Raw genomic sequence first — 8,455 nt, forward strand, 5'->3', positions numbered from 1 at the left:
AATCGTCCCCGCGCGCCGTATGCGCGAGTGAGGGAAGGAAGGGGATACGCTGTGCTTCGTCAACAAATGCGTATCTTGCAACCGGGAGCAAGGGTAACTGGCGATGCAATCTCCCATGCGAAAGGAGCAAAGCGGGAAGGCAGCGTGGGAGGGAGGGTGGGAGGGAGGGGGGGCGGCTTCTACTTTGCCAACAAATGCGTTCTTGCACTTTGCGCCTGTGCCAGCTGTATTTGCGCCTGTGTCAGCGCGCGCACCGTATTTTGAAAGCGATCTCACACGGCTCTGACCTTTGTATGCGTTGTGCGTACGCCGCTCAGTTTCCGTTGAAGCGATAGACACCACGAACCTTCGCTCGCTGCGGCGGCCGCGCTTCCTGACGCCCCAGTTTTGACAGTCGTTATCTGCGGTCATCGAGGCTATTCATGTTTACCTGTGCGCGCTGACACCACGCTTGTTAATTTAGTAAGCGAATATGCCAAGTTTATGCAGGCGATAAAACTAGTATCCCTACTCCTTATAGCTCTCTATTAATTTGATATCGCAATTGATGCTTCGCCTTTCGGGCGCAATTGTGACATTTTCTTTTGCGTGACCATGACAACGCCACCGAAACTAAATAAATTATGGGGTTTTTCGTGCCAAAATCACGATCTGATTATGAGGCACGCGGTAGTGGGGGACTCCGGAAATTTGGACCACCTGGGGTTCTTTAACGTGCGCCTAAAGTACGCGGGTGTTTTCGCATTTCGCCCCCATCGAAATGCGGCCGCCGTGGCCGGGATTCGATCCCGCGACCTTGTGCTCAGCATCCACCGAAACTTGTGAGCCAATGCAAGCTTCGCTTCAAGAAAGCTCGTACGAAACCGCCGCGTTGAAGTGAGCAACGCCATTCCGCAAAAGTAGCTGGCTTGCGCAGTTTTGCCAAGTCTTGCGCCAGAGTTACTGTTTGGTAGGGGTCACCAAGAAGGAATAAATCATGAAAAACATTTGTTGTTATTAGTACAACAAAAATATTCGAAACGGTATATTTAGAGGTGTGACAGTATTTTGATGAAAAATTTTCGAACATAATTTTTCGCATAGTTTTTCTAGTTTCAGTGTTTGTCCCCCACACCCCCCTCACCTAGTCGCGCGTCAATCGTGCGCCATTAACGGATATCTCTGGTAATAAGTATTAGCACGCTTTTCGTTCCACGCTTCGCGACCCATTTAATGGACCTTGATTTTTCCACGAGCAGCACTAGTCTGACAACTTCGATCATTCGGTGCACATACTACACACATCTTTCTTGAGGGTACACATCTGGGTGCGTAGCAAAGCAATGGAAGCTTCTTTAAAAGCTTAAAGTGATAAACGGAGAGCGCATGAGCAATAGTTGAATACTTGTATAGCTCAGGTCCGAGACACCGCAAAAGGACGCTTGATGTAGGCCTCAGTTTTAAAGCAGCTCTCCTCTGGAGCATGCCGTCCTGATAGATATTAAAGGGGGAAAACCATTTAGCAGGGTTTCAATTATTTGTGACAGCACAGCGGATTTCGCTGTTCAGTTTTCGCAGGAAAACGAAATGAATTCTTTCACTTTACTGAATAGCCGCATGGCGACGATCACCGAGCTTCTCGTCTTCCAGCCACCTGGGGACTAGGCGATCCGCAATATGCCAGATGCGTATCGTGTCATGATTGATGTCTCTTAGTTACCCGCTTATGTCACAGAAACCAGGAAAAGAGCTAAGTACACAAGGAACTGCGCAGTCAGGCTGAAATCACTTGGCAAGCCGGGACTGCATGGTTCACTGCCGGTTTGCACCTCGGCTCGGTCAAGGGGTGTAGCTTGCACGAGTTTCATAAGTTTCCCATTGAACACGTGGACAATTTATAGCGCCATCTTCAGGGGGAGCTGCATGGAGATGGCATGATGGATATTTTTCTGTGTAAAATCACGATCTGAATATGAGTCACGCCGTAGTAATCCAACGTGCACCCTATGCACGATACACTGCTGTGGTTGCTGTTGCTCTAATCGAAACGCGGACGCCGTGACGGGGATTTGAATCCGCAAATTCATCTTTTGCAGCGCAACGTCAAATCAACTTGGCAACCACGGCGGGTTGGTATGATATATAGCCAGCGTGCTGCATACAGTTTGGCAGTCAGCACTACGCGAAAGCTGTGATATAATTTTTAGGCCACATAACAAAAATGTGTGTTGTGATAAAATTACTGGACAGGCACGACTTCTTGTCCTAAATTGTTCAAGTGTTTGGTGCGAAAATAGAACTGGGAGATGCTCTGGGAAGATAGAGATGTCTACCGAAGTGAACAATGTTCATCAAGCAACGCGTGGCATCTTCTGGCGCATTCAAATAAATAGCGCTGAATACTCGTAAATATTCTCCGTTTTGTGGATGTTGTCAGATCTTAAGATATCCCGTGTTTCGCGAAAGCTTCAGCTTTCCTCCATATCGCTCCAGCGTCATTATGGGGAATTTTAAATGAAGACGACTGTCACGGGGAAAGGTTACACTAGACCACGCAGGAAGAAAACTTTTATAGCAACTCTTCCACAACGGAGGATTTGCGATAAACAAACGAAAATGACTTGGAAAGAAGTCATCAATGAATAAGATTATGTTTCTCATCTTCTTCTTCGTCGCTGAAGCACATTATTCTCGCGCATCCGCGAAAACTTACTGTAAGCGATACCGCATGAAACAAAGATTTACGCCTTAAAATGTTACGCCGGGTATCAGTTTGAGTGCAACATATTATGGGCTTATGGGAAAACCTTCATTTCCCGAATGTTTTATTGATATGGAGATGCTGCGACTCGTGCATGTCCGCGTGGCCTAATGGATAAGGCGCCTGATTCCGGATCAGGAGATTGCAGGTTCGAGTCCTGTCGCGGACGTGATTTTTTTTTTTTTTTGCTTGCTGCGTGGTAAATCATTAGTTTTATGGAACGCCTGGTGGTTCCTATACGTGAGGCCGTGGGGATTTGACGCATTATATCGGATCAGGAAATGGCAGGTTCTTTGTAGTCCTTCACGGACGCCGAGTTTTCAAGGTGTTTTTTTTTCTTTTTTTACTCGTGCAGCATTGTTTATGGGCATGTAGCTGCTACTTCTGCATATCCGCGTGGCCTAATGGATCATTCTGCTTCCGGCAGTATCGAGTGTAAGATTTCTATCAGGGCGGTTTTCCAACGATTACCTGTCCAGTATGAAACGAAAAAAACTGTTCGCGGTGCCCTTGTACAGGTCCTCGTAGAGCGGAAGGTCCAGGCAGCGATGTTTTAAAAAGTGAAGGAAAATGCAAGTGCCGCCAGGAACAAAAACTTTCTTTTTTTTAAATTACACACATGAACATTACCAGTTAAGAAGTTTTGGGAGGGAAAGAAATTATTTTTAGAGTGGGGATCGCACTGTTTAATTTGCAAGCAGCCAGAAACAATCGATCATATTTTTTACAATGTTGGGAATGGGTCTATTTTTGGGATGTATTACAAAGAACACTACGGAAAGAATTTCCACTTGACCCGTATGGCATTAGGTACTTAAGCGAAGATAACGAGGATGGTGTGCCTTTTGATTTGAATTATGCTAATGCGCATCCACTCTATATGGCGGTCCAGAATGGCAGGATATTACGTTGACAAGGATGCACGGCCTGTATGACTTGATTTTCGTGAGAGCATGCACTGGTTTGTTGGAATGGATAAAACGTTAGCGGAAGCTCCCGAGTGGCTCTCAAGTGTAGAGCCGCTGGTGGATTTGCGCGAATTATAAGTACAAGCATCCAGCAGGATGATGGTTGGGTACGGCTTCACCTAAGGTACATTAAACTCTTTGTGTTCTTATTGCGACTGTTCGCTTGGTGAAATGTTGTGTGTGAAAGCCAGGGAATAAAGAGGAAAAGAAGTCGGCGTGGCCAAATGGATAAGGCGCCCGATTCCGGATCAGGAGATTGCAGGTGCCAGTCCTGTCGCGGATGTGATAATTTTTTTCACTCATGCAGCATTCCTGTTCATGGGCTTACAGCTGCTACTTCTGCATGTCCGCGAGGCCTAAGTTTTTTTGTTCGTAAGGTGCCTGATTCCGGATCAGGAGATTGCAGGTTCGAGTCTGTCGTGGGCATGATAAATGTTTTTTACTCGTGAAGCTTTTCCGTTTATGTGCTTGCAGCTGATACTTCTGCATGTCCTCGTTGCCTAATGGGCTTGTGGTGCAGTCGATTCCATTTCCGGCCGCGTCGAGCTCCGCTCGAGAAATGTTGCAGACCAGCATGGCCGCGGTAACACGACTATTGAAGAAACGACGCCGGTCATCAGGTGATGCAGCACTGCGTACGGTTTTTTTTTTTGCACGCAGACATCAAGGCGTGCGCATACCGCGTCGAGGAATTGAGGGACGCACTTACTCATTTTGCTATGCTCCCCGAGGTGGTCGCGTTGGGGGCGTACCAAACGAATCTCGTTTGGGCAGTTACACTGAAGGGTGCTCAGGTAAAGAAGATGCTCGCTGTCGGCGATTTAGCAGTCAAGAATCACCGTTGCATGGTATTAGACCCATGTAACCAGAATACGCGACTGAAGATTATTTGGCTGCTGTACAATGTCCATGACAACGACGTGCAGGTGACGTCGGCCTCCTGCGGAAGGTAAATTAGATAGTGCGAGAGCGGTGGCGAGTACAAGGATGTACAGACAAGGGTCCTTCAACACGTATGGTGAGCCTCAAGCTAAACCGGGCATCACGGTGGACGACTTTTCACATCAACTACGGACTGTCGGGGATATCACGCTTGTTGTGGTGCGGGGGAGGGCACCACTTTGTCTACGCGGCCACGGTATGGGTCACATCCGGAGAGAATGCCGTATCCCGCGTGGCGCTGTGTATCGGCGCTTTGGACACGACGAGAGTGGATGCTCGAGGACGTATGCAAGCGTCGCAGGGCCCGTGCGGAGCGAGGACCTTTCAGAGCACATGCACGAGGTTGAGGTCGAGAAGATTGCTAGCGCACGTCGCGATGAACTGGCACCCCTATCGACGCCCCAGCCAGCAAATGCGAGTACGTCCCTGCTAATGAAACGCGAACTTTGCACCGGAAAGCGGCGTCGATGAGGTCGAGAAGCCTGAAGGCAAAGTGAAGTGCTCTCGGTAGAAGAGGAAGAAACCGTGGAGACTGACAAGTCATCTAGCACCCGTAAGACGATACGGGAGGAGCCGGAAAGCAAAGCGGCAACAAAGACAAAGACGTCGGGAGAGCCACCAGCGAAGACGCCCACTGGGCGCAGCAATTTGTACACGCCGAAGCCAAACGTTTCAAGCGACCGTAGCGCGGCCTAGTTGCAAACGCAACAGCATCAGCCGCAGCAAATGCCGCCACCGCTGTCCTCACAACAGCAGCAGCCTGAGCCGTCCCGGCAGCAGCAGCAGCATCATCATTAGCAGCCACCGACCAGCCTACAGCAGCAACAGCAACAGCATCCGCAGGACGGAGGCTCGCATCTATGGCCAGCAAGATGGTACGTACATGTGTCGATGTCGACGTATGCGACTCACAAGTGATGTGCGCCTGAAGCTGTGCCTGCATAACCCGCGCTGCTTACCCTCATGGCTAAGGAAGGCTCATGGCTTACCCTATGGCTAAGGAAGTATACGCGGACGATGTACGAGAACCACTTGTGAGGACCATGTGACTGGTCCGGCCCTACTTTTTAGTTAGGTGACTATGAATGCTGATGCAGAATTACGAGTGGCTACAATCAGCGTTAGAGGCGTTCTGCTAGGCAGCGTCATTGCACAGAATGTAGGCTGTGGTCGTCGCGCTGGCATACCGTTACATGGTGGGATGGTAGCCGTGAAAGTGTCGAATGTGCACTCTTAGCGTCTCAACCACGATATGGCGGTGATCGGATGCTCCTATGCAATGACAATCGTCGCAGCTGTCGAAGAACATATCGGGAGGCCAAGACATGTCCGAACTGCTTGGGCTTGTACACACTGTAGTGGAAGGATATTAGTCTTGCATGTATGTGTTGGACAAGATTGAAAGACTGTATCGAAGAAATGTGAGAAAGAGTGCCGTGCATACCTGTAACATAAAGTGCACGGATGGTCCCCATGATTTACCAGCAGTGAACTGAAACATATTCTCAATTCAAATGAGTTCCCCTGGAGCTCACCTGGAGACATGTGTACTCCAGGTGAGGTCAATCGGCGAGGCAGTCGCGCCACACTTCGCTAAGTTTGCAACGTGCCGTACGAGACAGATTGTCCACGCAAGCCAATGTATCGATAAATGAAAACACGTATAGAGTTGCGCTCCAATTTCGCATTAGGGAGTATCGCAATCAGCGGTGAGATACAAAATGCCATTGAATAATGGAGTCATTAACCACGGCCACTTGGTGCTAACACTACATTCCATACAAAATGCATAATAATGGAGTCATGGCATATCGTAACATGTCCCACCTATGCCGGCGTAGGATCACTATCACGCCCACCTGTCGTCGATTACAGCATGTTTTTAGCGTGCGACGCTTATAAACACTTCGATACTGCAGAAAGAAAAATATGTTCCACAACGTGTTCCCCGTTATCACTGTAGAATTGCCCACTCTCCCCTGGAAGCTTTACATTGCATTAGAAAAAAAAAAAACTGGTGTCAAAAATTGGTTGGCCGAGTCTCTAAAACATCATCCTGTTTGTGTGATGAACACTTTGTTGCATTACCATGATATACGGCAAACTAATTCAACAGAATTTGGTACAAATTTCTTGGCGTTTGGTATTCTTCAGATTCCACTTCCAATGAATGATTTCGAGACGCGCATCTACACTAATGCGCAAACGTGCTGTGAAAGAAAAAAACACATTTACAACATATGTCGCCTCTAATTTCTCAAAACTATGCCTGAAATTGTGTACGTACAGAACGACAGTGAATCTTTCTTTCATATTATTCTTCCTTGCATAACTCGGGGAAGCGTTATTCCGCTTTTTCACTTATTAAAAAAAATTTTGCACACGAAACCAATAACTCCTTAAGACAATCCGGACTGTCTCGAACGCGTAAAGAATGCGGAGAGCATCTCTAAATGTGGCGAGTGCAGGATTTCTTTAGTGATGGCAACAGGTACAAAAAAGTAATTGTTCTTATTAGTAATCTTCAGAGGTGTCAATTGAATAGGATAGGTTTTTTTTATCTTAGATGATATGCCCAGCAATCATGATTCGGTGAAACATCAGAAGAATTTCTACAAACAGGATTTTCCAATTTACTGGCACCTCAGGAGTATATTGAAGGCCCTTTCTCTTAAAGTGCTTAAAGCCATTTCGCTGCCTTTGAAAAAATCCTCATTAGTCATGGATATCGGTAGATTTTTCATTCAATGAATGACTTTCTATTTGAATTCCACACTATATGTCTTGGGGAGGAAACGTGTACCTCCAGAAACAAGGAATGCGTATCAAGTCGAGAGTAGCACATGATTTAAGTGACTTTTTTTTTGCGAAAGTCAACCGTACATTCGAAGACACTAGGTTAAAATATTGGTACATTTTCTAGCGCTTCGCTGAATTTTATTTTTGGGAAGTGTGAGCGTTTTGAATAACTCTGGTCGTGCTTCGCAACCTTCACTTGATGGCTTTCGCCATCTGATTAGCTCTCCGAGTCATTGTACGCTTTTTGTATGCGAAGCTGTAAATGGCCCATTGAGCGAAAAAGCCCGCGGCGCCGGTAGCATATAAACGCCACCTAAATTCCCATTGCCTGCCACGCGACGTCACAAGCCCGCCTCGAAGGAGCAGGTACGGACAGGTGACGCTGCGGCGCGTCGCGTCGATGAACCGTTGGTGGCCGCAGCTGCTTCCGTGGTCTCTCGTCGCGCCCGACGTCCCTGGCATGCGGCGTCCTTGATTTCTCAGCAATATCGTCAGAATCATTTACGTCTACAGCGAACGTGCTGTCGCAGAAACAGTAAAAAAAATAACGTGAACCAATTTAATAGTCAAACTCGAAAACATACCTCGCAGCACAATAATTTTTGGACCACTCGGCGGCGTTCAATGATAAATTCAATGTTTGATAAACAATGATAAATTCAATGGTAAGTGTTTTCGCATTTAAAACTCATGAGATGTGCATACGTGTCATCGTATCTTTTTGTTGTCAATCTATTTTGGCTTTGGAAATTTTGCTGCCGCCCGTGTGCACATTGGCAAACACGGGCGGGCAGCAGCAGCAGCTGGTGTCGACAAGGACGCCAACCACTGCAGAATCTTCTTCATGCTTTCCACGGCTTCTGGTCTCCCTTTGGCTTCTCGCTCACGCAAACATATTTGATGGTGTCCTGCACTGCCATTGTTGCTAGGTCAGCGCGTTCCGCGTGGTGGCAGCATCTTACTCAAGCGAGCGCCTTTACGAGCACGCGCTTACATCGTTTTAGGG

The 8,455-nt window shown here is 47.5% G+C and overlaps 1 non-coding gene across 1 annotated transcript; it reads left to right on the plus strand.

Annotated features, from left to right (window-relative positions):
* Positions 1-2,836: 2,836 nt before the first annotated feature.
* On the plus strand, positions 2,837-2,909 carry Trnar-ccg (transfer RNA arginine (anticodon CCG)). The gene has a single exon. It is a non-coding gene; the product is annotated as a tRNA-Arg (tRNA).
* The last annotated feature ends 5,546 nt before the right edge of the window (positions 2,910-8,455 follow it).

The sequence above is a fragment of the Dermacentor silvarum genome, chromosome 1 (assembly GCF_013339745.2).
Source record: "Dermacentor silvarum isolate Dsil-2018 chromosome 1, BIME_Dsil_1.4, whole genome shotgun sequence".
Taxonomy (NCBI): Eukaryota; Metazoa; Arthropoda; class Arachnida; order Ixodida; family Ixodidae; genus Dermacentor; species Dermacentor silvarum.